The 12,985-nt window shown below is 46.8% G+C and overlaps 1 long non-coding RNA gene across 1 annotated transcript in view; it reads right to left on the bottom strand.

Annotated features, from left to right (window-relative positions):
- The window catches only part of LOC147692332 (uncharacterized), a 135,794-nt gene that overhangs the window by 66,500 nt on the left and 56,309 nt on the right, over positions 1–12,985 (bottom strand). The window contains exon 2 of the long non-coding RNA XR_015299822.1: positions 8,035–8,163. This is a non-coding gene — a long non-coding RNA (uncharacterized LOC147692332). The remainder of the gene's footprint in view (positions 1–8,034; positions 8,164–12,985) is intronic.

Raw genomic sequence — 12,985 nt, 5'->3', positions numbered from 1 at the left:
AGGATATGGTTGAAGTGTACACATAGAACAAAGCCAGGAAGGGATGACGGACAGTAAATAGAATGGGAGGAAGGAACAGATGGTCAGTGTGGACCAAAACACTTCTATAACACACACCTCTGAATGTCATCATCTAAAGTGTGATCCGATAGGAACAGTGAACAAGGAGACACTTCTAAAAGTCGAGTTTGATATTTTCTTGGACATCTTTCTTGGGGCATTTTTACCAGCCCCTTGCGCCGCCGGTAAGTCACTTTTTCCCATATTAAAAGTGACTTACCGGCGGCACAAGGGGCTTGTAAATACGCCCTTGGGTTTCCGAGCTGATGGTGACTGCATTCCACAGCTGAAGACGTCGATTGAAAGCACCTGCCTCCTTTTAGTATGTGCAATGCGCCGTGAGAAGGAGCCTCGGGACCTTCCAGGGATGGGGTGTTGTATTGTAGTATTGACCTATTGAAGGTGATTTCGGTGACTGCGCGACTGTGGGGGAGAGAGGGCAGTGTATTTTGAATGTGATTCAGTGGATAGAGAAATCATGGCGGTGAGACTGCGCACCGCAACTTCTTGACAGCTAGAAGCCTGGCTGTTAGAAATGGGATCCCTGGCTGGCCAGGGCTTGCGCCAAAATCAGTCAGAGATCACCACTCCTTAGTCAGGGCAAGGGAGTTACACACCAAGATAACCTCTGCTCACCCTCTAGGTAACGTGGCGCGTGCAGCAAGGCTAAACTTGGAGGCTATGTGAGTTAAGTATTTGCGCACGCACCCCAGCAACAACACCCAAGGCCCACCACAAAGGAAACTCCACACAAGGTTATATATAAAAATTGCGTTGGTATTATACCAAAACACATTAGATAAAAACACACGCTTTACAATGTGCCAACAGGCACAGGCAGAATTTACAGGGGATATGTACAAGACAGGGCCACATGGACCACTGTCAGGAATATGCACTTTCAGACTTAGTACTTGGTAGAATTAGCACTTGTAGGAATAATAATTAGCACATAGCACATATAGTAATAATAAAATAGAATATAAAGCACACAACCAGTAACCACTGGTTAGAGATAAGTACCACGTACACAACCCTAACCACCTTAGGAGAATGTCACGCAGGGAACCAGGACCTCACTAGCAACACCTGTACTAGGAGAAAACAACCACCTAAGTATCACAATACCTGTAGGGGTATAAGCACATTACACAAGATGCATCACAACACATTCAGAGGTGTAGGGAAGGAAAACACATGATGCATAAACATACATTCAGCGGTGTAGGAGAACACAATTGCGCAGAAATCACATTAGCCACAACCTGGGGCAGTCCCAAATGTCAGGGGCCTAAACGGAGCAGCTGCCCACTAAGTGCTGGGTAGCTGGAACACTTCTGGGCTCTCTGTCGCCCTGTGAATAACCTGCGCCACGCTGGAGCCCTCTGGCTCAAGAAACAAATGCGGCACTCAAGAGTCTCTCATGCTCGTAAAACGAACTATGCCGCTGTGAGCCTCTCGGGCTCGTCACCAATGTGCCCCTCCAGAGCCTCTCTGGGCTTGTTATAACAAAATGCCCCCTGAACCTCTCTCGGGCTCTTTAGCAATGTCCAGGTCGTTTCGGAGCCCTCAGGCTCGACAGGAATGTCACCCAACTACGTTGGAGTCCCACTCGGGGGACTCAAAATTATAAAATGCCCCCGGAGCCCTCAGGCTCAAAATGCAGAATGCCAGCTGAAGCCCCTCGTGGGGTTGGGCACCAATGCGGGAGCTTCAGTGGAGCGGTCCACTGCCATTCAGGGCCGCTCGGTGATGGGTGTGAGGAGCCCCGCACCTCCCTGAGACCAACAACCCGGGTCTTTCACTTACTGGGTCTCTGCAGGCAAGGGCTCCCCTCTCCTTCTTGCTTCCGTTGCGGGGCTCCCTCACACGGCGGGATTCCGACGGCCGAGTCCCCGCAGCCCTCCTCCAGCCACGGCAGTCCTGGGAAGCATCTCCTCCCCGGGGATACTCCGGCCGCAGCGCGGCTTCCGGTTTCCTGGTGCCGGCTCCTTCTGTTCTCGCCAACGCGTCCCAGTGCGGGGTAGGCTCCCGCCTGGGCTTCTGGTTCTCCGGTTGTCCCGCCCCCGGCCTGCCTGACTTCCGGTTTGGGCACCGGGCGGCGGCAGGGAAGATTTTGCGCAACTTACGGGGCAAATGCCAGGTGGGCACCGTCTCGTTTAAAATAAACAATGACTCGAGGTGGGCACTCGAAGGGCTCAGCAATCCTGAGCAAACGCCGGGTGGGCACCGGCTTGGTAACCTAAGCGCTCTCAAGCGCAATAAGACGAATAAAGCGCTTCCAGGCGCTAGGGGTAAAAGTAATACAAAAGGGGGTGGTGATGGATCTGAGTCAATCAAACACTCACACCCAGTCAAAAGATCTGGGTTTAATCCATCACCGTTCTTTAGCCCACTCTGCCACCCCAGTTCAAACATGGCTATAGGCAAATCATTCTGACCCTGTGCCTCATGGGAACAGTCCAGCCCGAACTGCCAAGCCATGTGTTCCCTGGACCAGAAACAAGCTTCCGAGGACCGGTTTCTGGCATTCCAGCCGTCTTCAGCCCGGCTTGCTTGAATTATTATTATTACAATTTTTATATAGCGCCAGAATCGACCCCCGAAGGGGTATCTCCGCGCTTGCTTTGGGAACCCGTCCTGGCTTTTCCCTGTGAGATAGCCCCTACAGGGCATCCCCAAGGTGAAAGCCAGGCATCCCGCTGCGGGGGGGCCGTTGTGGAGATTAAGCAAGCTTAATGCCCAGAGTTGCAGAGTGTGAACCCATGATTAGGTCAGGCACCGAAGCGAGAATTATCGAGTCCGTGGACATTTGAGCTCAACACCCTGCCGCGTCGGGAATCGAACCCTGGTCCCGGGTCTGACCTCTGCTTCAGGGTCTGCCTGCTCTAACCAGTGAGCCACACTTCTCCACCAGTGGCAAAGTGAGCAAGGGACTCACGTCTGAGCATACCCTGCCACACTTATGGCGGCTAAAAGTGGTACAAAAGGGGGTGGTGATAGATGGAGCATCTGAATCAATCAAACACTCACACCCAGTCAAAAGATCTGGGTTTAATCCATCACCGTTCTTTAGCCCACTCTGCCACCCCAGTTCAGACATGGCTATATGCAAATCAGTCTGACCCTGTGCCTCATGGGAACAGTCCAGCCCGAACTGCCAAGCCATGTCTTCCATGGACTGGAAACAAGCTTCCGAGGACCGGTTTCTGGCATTCCAGCCGTCTTCAGCCCGGCTTGCTTGAATCCAGTGGCAAAGTGAGCAAGGGACTCACGTCTGAGCATACCCTGCCACACTTAGAGCGGCCAAAAGCGGTACAAAAGGGGGTGGTGATGGACGGAGCATCTGAATCAATCAAACACTCACACCCAGTCAAAAGATCTGGGTTTAATCCATCACCGTTCTTTAGCCCACTCTGCCACCCCAGTTCAGACATGGCTATATGCAAATCAGTCTGACCCTGTGCCTCATGGGAACAGTCCATCCCAATCTGCCAAGCCATGTCTTCCCTGGACCGTAAAAAAGCTTCTGAGGACCGGCTTCTGGCATTCCAGCCGTCTTCAGCCCGGCTTGCTTGAATCCAGTGGCAAAGTGAGCAAGGGACTCACGTCTGAGCATACCCTGCCACACTTATGGCGGCCAAAAGCGGTACAAAAGGGTGTGGTGATGGACGGAGCATCTGAATCAATCAAACATTCACACCCAGTCAAAAGATCTGGGTTTAATCCATCACCGTTCTTTAGCCCACTCTGCCACCCCAGTTCAGACATGGCTATATGCAAATCAGTCTGACCCTGTGCCTCATGGGAACAGTCCAGCCCGAACTGCCAAGCCATGTCTTCCCTGGACCGGAAACAAGCTTCCGAGGACCGGTTTCTGGCATTCCAGCCATCTTCAGCCCGACTTGCTTGAATCCAGTGGCAAAGTGAGCAAGGGACTCACGTCTGAGCATACCCAGCCACACTTATGGCAGCCAAAAGCGGTACAAAAGGGGGTGGTGATGGACGGAGCATCTGAATCAATCAAACACTCACACCCAGTCAAAAGATCTGGGTTTAATCCATCACCGTTCTTTAGCCCACTCTGTCACCCCATTTCAGACATGGCTATATGCAAATCAGTCTGACCCTGTGCCTCATGGGAACAGTCCAGCCCGAACTGCCAAGCCATGTCTTCCCTGAACTGGAAACAAGCTTCCGAGGACCGGTTTCTGGAATTCCAGCCGTCTTCAGCCCGGCTTGCTTGAATCCAGTGGCAAAGTGAGCAAGGGGCTCACGTCTGAGCATACCCTGCCACACTTATAGCAGCCAAAAGCGGTACAAAAGGGGGTGGTGATGGACGGAGCATCTGAATCAATCAAACACTCACACCCAGTCAAAAGATCTGGGTTTAATCCATCACCGTTCTTTAGCCCACTCTGCCACCCCAGTTCAGACATGGCTATATGCAAATCAGTCTGACCCTGTGCCTCATGGGAACAGTCCAGCCCGAACTGCCAAGCCATGTCTTCACTGGACCGGAAACAAACTTCTGAGGACCGGTTTCTGGCATTCCAGCCGTCTTCAGCCCGGCTTGCTTGAATCCAGTGGCAAAGTGAGCAAGGGACTCACGTCTGAGCATACCCTGCCACACTTATGGCGGCCAAAAGCGGTACAAAAGGGTGTGGTGATGGACGGAGCTTCTGAATCAATCAAACACTCACACCCAGTCAAAAGATCTGGGTTTAATCCATCACCGTTCTTTAGCCCACTCTGCCACCCCAGTTCAGACATGGCTATATGCAAATCAGTCTGACCCTGTGCCTCATGGGAACAGTCCAGCCCGAACTGCCAAGCCATGTCTTCACTGGACCGGAAACAAACTTCTGAGGACCGGTTTCTGGCATTCCAGCCGTCTTCAGCCCGGCTTGCTTGAATCCAGTGGCAAAGTGAGCAAGGGACTCACGTCTGAGCATACCCTGCCACACTTATGGCGGCCAAAAGCGGTACAAAAGGGTGTGGTGATGGACGGAGCTTCTGAATCAATCAAACACTCACACCCAGTCAAAAGATCTGGGTTTAATCCATCACCGTTCTTTAGCCCACTCTGCCACCCCAGTTCAGACATGGCTATATGCAAATCAGTCTGACCCTGTGCCTCATGGGAACAGTCCAGCCCGAACTGCCAAGCCATGTCTTCCCTGGACCGGAAACAAGCTTCCGAGGACCGGTTTCTGGCATTCAAGCCATCTTCAGCCCGGCTTGCTTGAATCCAGTGGCAAAGTGAGCAAGGGACTCACGTCTGAGCATACCCTGCCATACTTATGGCAGCCAAAAGCGGTACAAAAGGGGGTGGTGATGGACGGAGCATCTGAATCAATCAAACACTCACACCCAGTCAAAAGATCTGGGTTTAATCCATCACCGTTCTTTATCCCACTCTGCCACCCCAGTTCAGACATGGCTATATGCAAATCAGTCTGACCCTGTGCCTCATGGGAACAGTCCAGCCCGAACTGCCAAGCCATGTCTTCCCTGGACCGGAAACAAGCTTCTGAGGACCGGTTTCTGGCATTCCAGCCGTGTTAGCCCGGCTTGCTTGAATCCAGTGGCAAAGTGAGCAAGGGACTCACGTCTGAGCATACGCTGCCATACTTATGGCGGCCAAAAGCGGTACAAAAGGGGGTGGTGATGGACGGAGCATCTGAATCAATCAAACACTCACACTCAGTCAAAAGATCTGGGTTTAATCCATCACCGTTCTTTAGCCCACTCCCAGGCGCTAGGGGTAAAAGTAAAGCGCTCTCCGCGCTCGAAAGCAAATACAGCGCTCCCAGGCGCTATACGCTCAACAAGGTTCCATCAAAGTTCCTAGGTAGGCAGGGGGCAAGGCTGGGCCCAGAGTCAGCTCACTGGGCCTCCAGGCAGAGAGGCAATCCAAGTAGCAGTCCTCCTGCCCAGCAACAGCAGCAGCCTCCTCAGGATCTGCCCAGAGTAAACAATGACGGTAGTATAAACACAGCCGCAATCATGGTGTAGGCAATTTCATTTAACCCCTTCCCTGCTCATGACGAGCTCAGCTCGTCATGAGGCACAGTGGAGCTGTGCTTATGACGAGCTGAGCTCGTCATGAACAATGGCATCCTGCATTCTTCAGCACAGGAGGGGAAAACCACTAGCAGCCAACTGGTTAATCATGTTTATTTGTTTTGAAAATATGTGTTTAACCATAAGCATACATGGGGTTAGGTTTGTGCAGCATGGTAAAACCACCTTAAGGGAGTCTGGAGTATCCATGAGTAAAATCATTGCACTTTTTAATATATATTTTTTATTATTATCTTTATTGTTTCAGTTCGTTGCCATACAATTTTAAAAACATTTATGATACATTAGTAACAGACAGTAAAATAGCACAATAAATAACGTCCCATACCAAGAGGAGGTCCTTATAAACCACTCAATGAAGTGCTGGGTTTCGTGCAAGGTTGGGAACTCTGGAGTGTCTTGCGAGGCCGTCACAAACTCCTTTGGGACATAACAACGCAACTTGTGAAAAAAGCCATTCCTATCTTGTTGCACTCACAATAAAACTACATAAAAAAGACATTTAATATTCAGGACCATCTTGCTCTCTTGCACAGTTACGATCGACAGGCTCGGGTATCTTTTTTTGCTAATGGCGTGTTTATGCAACAAGATGTTAAACCAGCACAAGCGTGCGCCTCGCGCGGCAGCAGTGGGAGGGGGCCTGTGAGATTCCTTTGTGGGAGCGTGCAGCAAGGCGCAATGATTGCGACTATATGGTGCCACCATATGGCGCCGCGGGCTCTTGCAAGTGTATCGCCAGACGTGCACGCGTTGCCATTGCAATCAATGCAACTCATGCACGTTTTTGCCCCCAAAGCTGTGCCGATGGCTATAGGTCTCTCTCCTATGCAGCACATGTGCGCTGCATAGCCAAGACCTAAAAAGACCTTGTGTACCGTCATCTGTTCGAATTTTAATCGAAGAATGTAAAGAAACTACTGCTGACCAAACAGACTTTTGTTTGGATAGGAGTAACAGGATTGTGTGTGGTTTGGTGCATTGTTTAATTAATGGTACTAGATTGCATTGTTGTGCAGCATAGTAGATTTATAACTAAGGTGGGTGGGTATTATGCGCCATGAGAGCACCACTGAATAGAAAATTCATCATATTGTGGATGTTTACATTGAAAACTGACAATTAGATGTGCAGATATTAGAGCATTTTCACCACAAGATTATATAGTTTCTTGTAAGTGAAAAGCAGTTCTACAGTACCATTGTGTAACAGTGTGAATGTCCTCATTGATATGAAGTTGCACTTTCATTGTCTTGAGTCTCCCTAAACCATGAAACAACAACGAGAACTGATTCACAATTTCACACTGGGCATGAAGGTTGTAATTGAGGGATATCGATCCCATATCAGCAGCAGTGACAAAACTGAGCACAGAAGCATTGCGTGAAGTTACTTGAAGGACATGGATAGGTGCTTGCACTGATATTGTTTCTTATCACATGGTTGCTGTGAATGACTCATGACTCTGTAATGGTTTTGAAGCATCCCATGTGTATACCTTCATGTTTGACAGAGTATGGCGTGGAACAGGAGATAGGATATTGAAATTCTTTACTTGCATGATGTTAATTGATGTACTCCTGTCTACGGTAGATGGTCGCTCTGAAGCTCCGAAAAACGCTCTCCTAAATGCTTAAGGCTAGGGTCGCTGGAAGCTGCAGTTTGGACCTGAACTTATTCGTTTAACTGTGCTTCATGAAATTTGTGCATTTGGGAAGACTAAACTAATGACTTGCTACGACTTGGCAGGCGATTGAAAGCCACGCCGAGAAAACATTACGTTTGTATCCAGCTGGAGGCCCACTCACCTGCTTCACCAGCTTCCCCTACTGTGAGCCGCTAGCAGCACGTTTCACCCTTTGCATTCTTTGTTGGAGGCTCACTCACCTGCCTCCAGTATTCGCAGATTGCTAATGCTGACGGATCTGTTGCTGCCTCGGCGTTGTGCCCCGCTGTGGCGTTTCCCGGCGATATTGCTTGATTTTCGGAGCTTTATGGTCCGTGGACGCGGAGGCACTAGTAAGAAGAAGAAAATGCCCCCGAAGGCTGTCACAAACTCCTTTGGGACATAAGCGCTTCAAAACATGTCAAAGGAAAAGACACTGACACAGATCCACATATGGAAGGTGAGAAAGCGCAGGCTTGTACTAAGGGGAATGCTGGAGTTAGTACTATAGGGAAGAAGAAAGCTTTAACCCTCTCAGCACTTTTTGAAAAACAGCTTGCTAATAAACATACGAGTCACATTGATGCAGTACTTCATGAAAGTCCTACAGTTTAAACTGTACAGCCTACAGAAGGGAACCTAATTAATTTGGCTAACGCGAAAAACGGCATTAAGGAACATTGTGACAAATCTGCAATTGATTCTAACCTCACCCTTTTGATTCATGAAACAACTGTATTAACCCTAGACAAACTCCCGGCAGCAGATATTTCAGAAGCCACGAGGCAACAAGAGCTAGTAGAGGACTTTTATTCTCTATCTGACTTATCTTCTGATGAAACTACGAATTGTAGCAAAGATTGGACTGATTATACTGTAAGTAGCTCTGCTGAGGAGGAAAACCCAAGAGACAATCTAACCTCCCCACACTCGAGTATCTCTACTGTTAAAAAACGTAAGAAAAGAGGTTCTTAACGTATTAGCCAGAAGAATCAGGAAAGGGGTAGCGAAGTGCTTGAGGACTTGGAAAATGGAACCATGGGAGTAATGGAACTAGCGGAAGGAGAAAGGGAAGGGATAGGGAAGGATGGTCCAATAATTGGTATTCAATCTGATCTTGAGAGTGAGAATTCCTCCCCAACCCCCAAGGAAATAACTTTGACCACTATAGATGAAACCAAGATGACCCATCGTGCCGAAAGTAAGGCGGAGAACCAGAAAACTCAGGCCACTTGCTCCAAAGTTTAGAATGCTGTGCGGCGAGCAATTAAAGTGTGTACTGAAACTGCAGATAGGGTCACAGAGGCGAGGCAAGAATAATGGTGTTGGAAGAAGAGACAATGACCCAGAAACGTGAACTTGAGAGCATTAAAGCACAGAAAGACAATGTTTCATATAAACTATCTGGGCTGGAAAACCATGCGCGTAGGAACAACTTATGCATTCTTGGAATACCCGAGAGAATGGAAGGGACCAACCCAATAAGGTTCATTATAGAGCTGTTAACAGAAGCGTTTTCTGAACAAATGACTTGGGACTGGTCTAAAGAAGTACAGAGAGCGCACCGGTTCCCATTTAATGAGAGAAAACCTAGGCAGGGGGACGTGGAGTACCCTAGGGCTATATTGGTTAGCTTCAACAATTTCCTTGCCCAGGAAGAAATTTACATGCTAGCCCGACCTGACAAAAAAATGGAGGCCAAGAATTGTTCTATTTTTGTTAGACCCATTTTTTGTCAGGCTACTGTATCTCAACGCTGGCATTTAAGACAGTTGATCCCAGAGTTTCAAAAAGGGTGCTACCGTATTTCTGCAGAACCCAGCGAAATTAAAAACTGTGGTGAGAGGGCAGATCAAATTCTTCTTTTCAGAAACCAAAGCCAAGGAACACTTGGGCTCTTTGTAAAAGAGAAGCTATGATAAACTTAGGATATGACTATGCAGACCCTAATGTAGTTAAATTATTTTTGTATACATCACTAGATGAATAGAGATGAGTTGAACTATGTACCTTTACTTATATTTTTTATTTAATGCCGTCTTTTACTCATAGCTTGGCTTTGGCTGTTTTTGACATCTAACCGGGGAACTTGTGGGCAGGGGGACACGGTACCCCATACTCAACAGGAACTGATTGTTCCTGAGCCTCATATGTTGGGGAGGGGGGAGGGGGGGGGGGCTGTTGCTGGGTGGGGGGTTAGGGGGCACGGTTGGTGGGGGTGTAAGGCAGTGGGTGTTGGCAAGGTGCTGAGAACTAAGAGGATTAGTATAATTGGTGTGAACCTATGTCATAAAAGACTAATGACCTTAAAAGCCCGGTAAAAACCTTTTAGTACAATGAGTAAAAAGATTAACATTTGTACCTTAAACATCAATGATCCAAAAAGATTTTGTCCAAACTAATTCAGCTGTCAGGAATCGATATGTTATGTTTGCAGGAAACGCATATTCCTTGGGATAAGCGGCATATTTTGACTAATCTGGGTCTTGACCTTTTAGTGTGCTCAAAGCAGGCCGGGGTTAAAAGAGGGATTGCGATTCTGATGAGACATGGGGTGGGAAAATGTATTAGAATGTTAGCCGATAAGTGGGGAAGATGGGGATTAGCGGAAATGATTGTTGAAGGTAATACATTTACAGTATGCTGTTTATATGGCCCGAACTTGGATGATAGCGAGGTTTTTGACAGTATTAATTTAGAACTTGCCACCTGGAGCCAGCCTCTAATTCTCTGTGGTGATCTGAACATCAATATTGATTCTGATTGTAATATTTGTGCTCTTGAAAGGTATACTTGTCGGAAGACTAGGACTTACAAAAGCCTTAAGAGCTCTAGTATTAGGTAATGGGTTATTTGATGTATGGAACAAACTTTTCCCAACTGACCCTGGCTATACTTTTTTTTCATCACCACATTGAAAATTTGTTCGATTAGATTATTTTTTCATCTCTTCTTTTTTTTTGGAGAGGATGAAAGTAAATATTATGCCCCAATCTGTTTCGGACCATAATCCTGTTATTATAGAATTGTTATTACCATCACGGGGCCCCAACTCAAATCGTCAATGGTCTTTTCAACTGAGTTTACTCCTAAATGAACAGTATTTGGTATATATGTCTAAAATTATTCAGGACTTTTTTTTACAAAATAATGCGACTGCTTCAACTCAGATTGGGATACATTCAAATCAGTTGTTAGGAGGGAAACTATTCGTTTTTCTAATTATCTGCGGAAGAAAAAACAGGAATTTAAGATTAAATCTGATCTAGTGAGAAATGCAGAGCTGGAACTGGCTGTTACTATTTGCAGGGGACAGGGAATTGAGGAAGCTCAGCGCTGCTTAACAATTGAACGATCGGCCCTATATGCTTATTTAGCTGAACAAGTCGCTGTTAAGTACAAACAACATAAGGCAGAATGCTACGAATTAAATGATCAGACAGGCAAAATTCTAGCGCAGAGGCTTAGACAAAAAGCAACCTTGAATGATATCACTAAAATTGTCGATTTAGCTGGTGTAGTACAAGAAACTCAAACAGGGATATTAAAGGCATTTAAAGACTTTTATGCATTATTATATAATAAAGAGGCTTATGAAGATAATCAGGATAGGGTCACAATGGAATATTTGAGAAATATCGACAATTTTCCGATAACTGATGCAGATATTACATCTTTGAGCGCCCCAATTTCCTGGGATGAAATTGAAGCTGCCATTCTGATTTTAGCCCCAGGGAAAGCAATGGGGCCAGACATGATTCCTTTAGAATTTTACCGGGTATTCCGCAACACACTCAAACCCGACTTAGTGAAAGTTTTCCAACAAGCTTTTCAAGGGAATACGCCTACTTCTTGGTCCCTGGCTACTATTGTAATTTTTAAGAAAAAAGGAAAGGATGGTAAGGAAATGGGATCTTATAGGCCGATTTCTCTAATTACATTGGACAGTAAAATCTTCTAAAAAATACTAGCAAAAAGGCTGGATGATATAATGCCTACGATAGTGTCTAAGATCCAACACGGATTTACAAAAAAAGGGATACAACTGATCATGTTAGACGAATAATCACCTTGCTGGATTGGGCGCAGGCCACAGGGTCCCCGGTTGGCGTTGTCCTATTAGACGCTGAGAAAGCTTTTGATAGGGTCGACTGGGGGTTCCTGTGGTCCGTGCTGGCTTGGAAGGGGTTTCCTAAGGATTATATGCAGGCAAATCAGGCACTATACAATAATCCAAAAGCATTTTCTCTTTGAGATTTTCTCTTTTTAATGCTCGAGCTACACCGCGCCAGCCGACACGTGTTTCGTCAAAGTATAGGTAGCTTTGACTCTTCAGGGCTGGGGATAAAAACAAAATATATACAAAACTGAATACCCTGTCCAGAATATTCATTACACCTGCCATCTAAACAGACGGACCGGTGTTATACAACATCACAATTACACGACATCACCTATGGTTATGTCTGTAGAAATTTTCAATCTTTGGGTGCACAATGTTACCCACGCAGAAAAGCTTGAGAGTATTATCGTGCGCATGCACACAATTTGCCATATGTGTGTATTAATGATATATACTGCATACTGGTTAAGAAGTTACGTGAGCAAGCAGGAAATGGAAGGTTGTGACTTGCAATGGAAATGTTATTCAGACTAGGTACATTGGAGCAACCAAAATCCAGAATTTGACTCTTTCTTTTAATTTAAAAAAACATGATTAAAGCACATTATTTACAAAACCGTAAAATTTGCGCACACCGATTGCAAAGTTCTCAGGGGAAATATTGTGTGCATGAGGGGTGAGTACCAAAGGTCACAATAGGAAAAATCGGTTACTGAAAGTCGCGGAAGACAGATGGAAGACATAGAACCCCCACCAGTGCTCGCATGTGCTGATCAGTGAGAATGTTCCCATATACGCATGCAGGTACATGCCTGCCTTCTATTCTAGGTGTATGTTGTAATTCCTGAATCGAGTAAATGCAATATGTTAGTGTCAGGATAGATCTATAACCCCTAGTCCAACTATCCTCTAACGGTGTTGCGTTATTGTTAAGGACGCTTACCACTAGACCGGTGATAATTCCAACACGGTTAGGGTAGTCCTCCAGATGCTTCTGTCGCTCGAGTCTGCCCCGGTAGTTCCACTATTGTGGCCAGTGTTCGAAGGAG

Source organism: Lissotriton vulgaris, chromosome 9 (genome assembly GCF_964263255.1).
Source record: "Lissotriton vulgaris chromosome 9, aLisVul1.2, whole genome shotgun sequence".
Classification (NCBI taxonomy): Eukaryota; Metazoa; Chordata; class Amphibia; order Caudata; family Salamandridae; genus Lissotriton; species Lissotriton vulgaris.
Note: the sequence above shows the minus strand (reverse complement) of the source record. Positions and strands in the feature narration are given on the sequence as shown.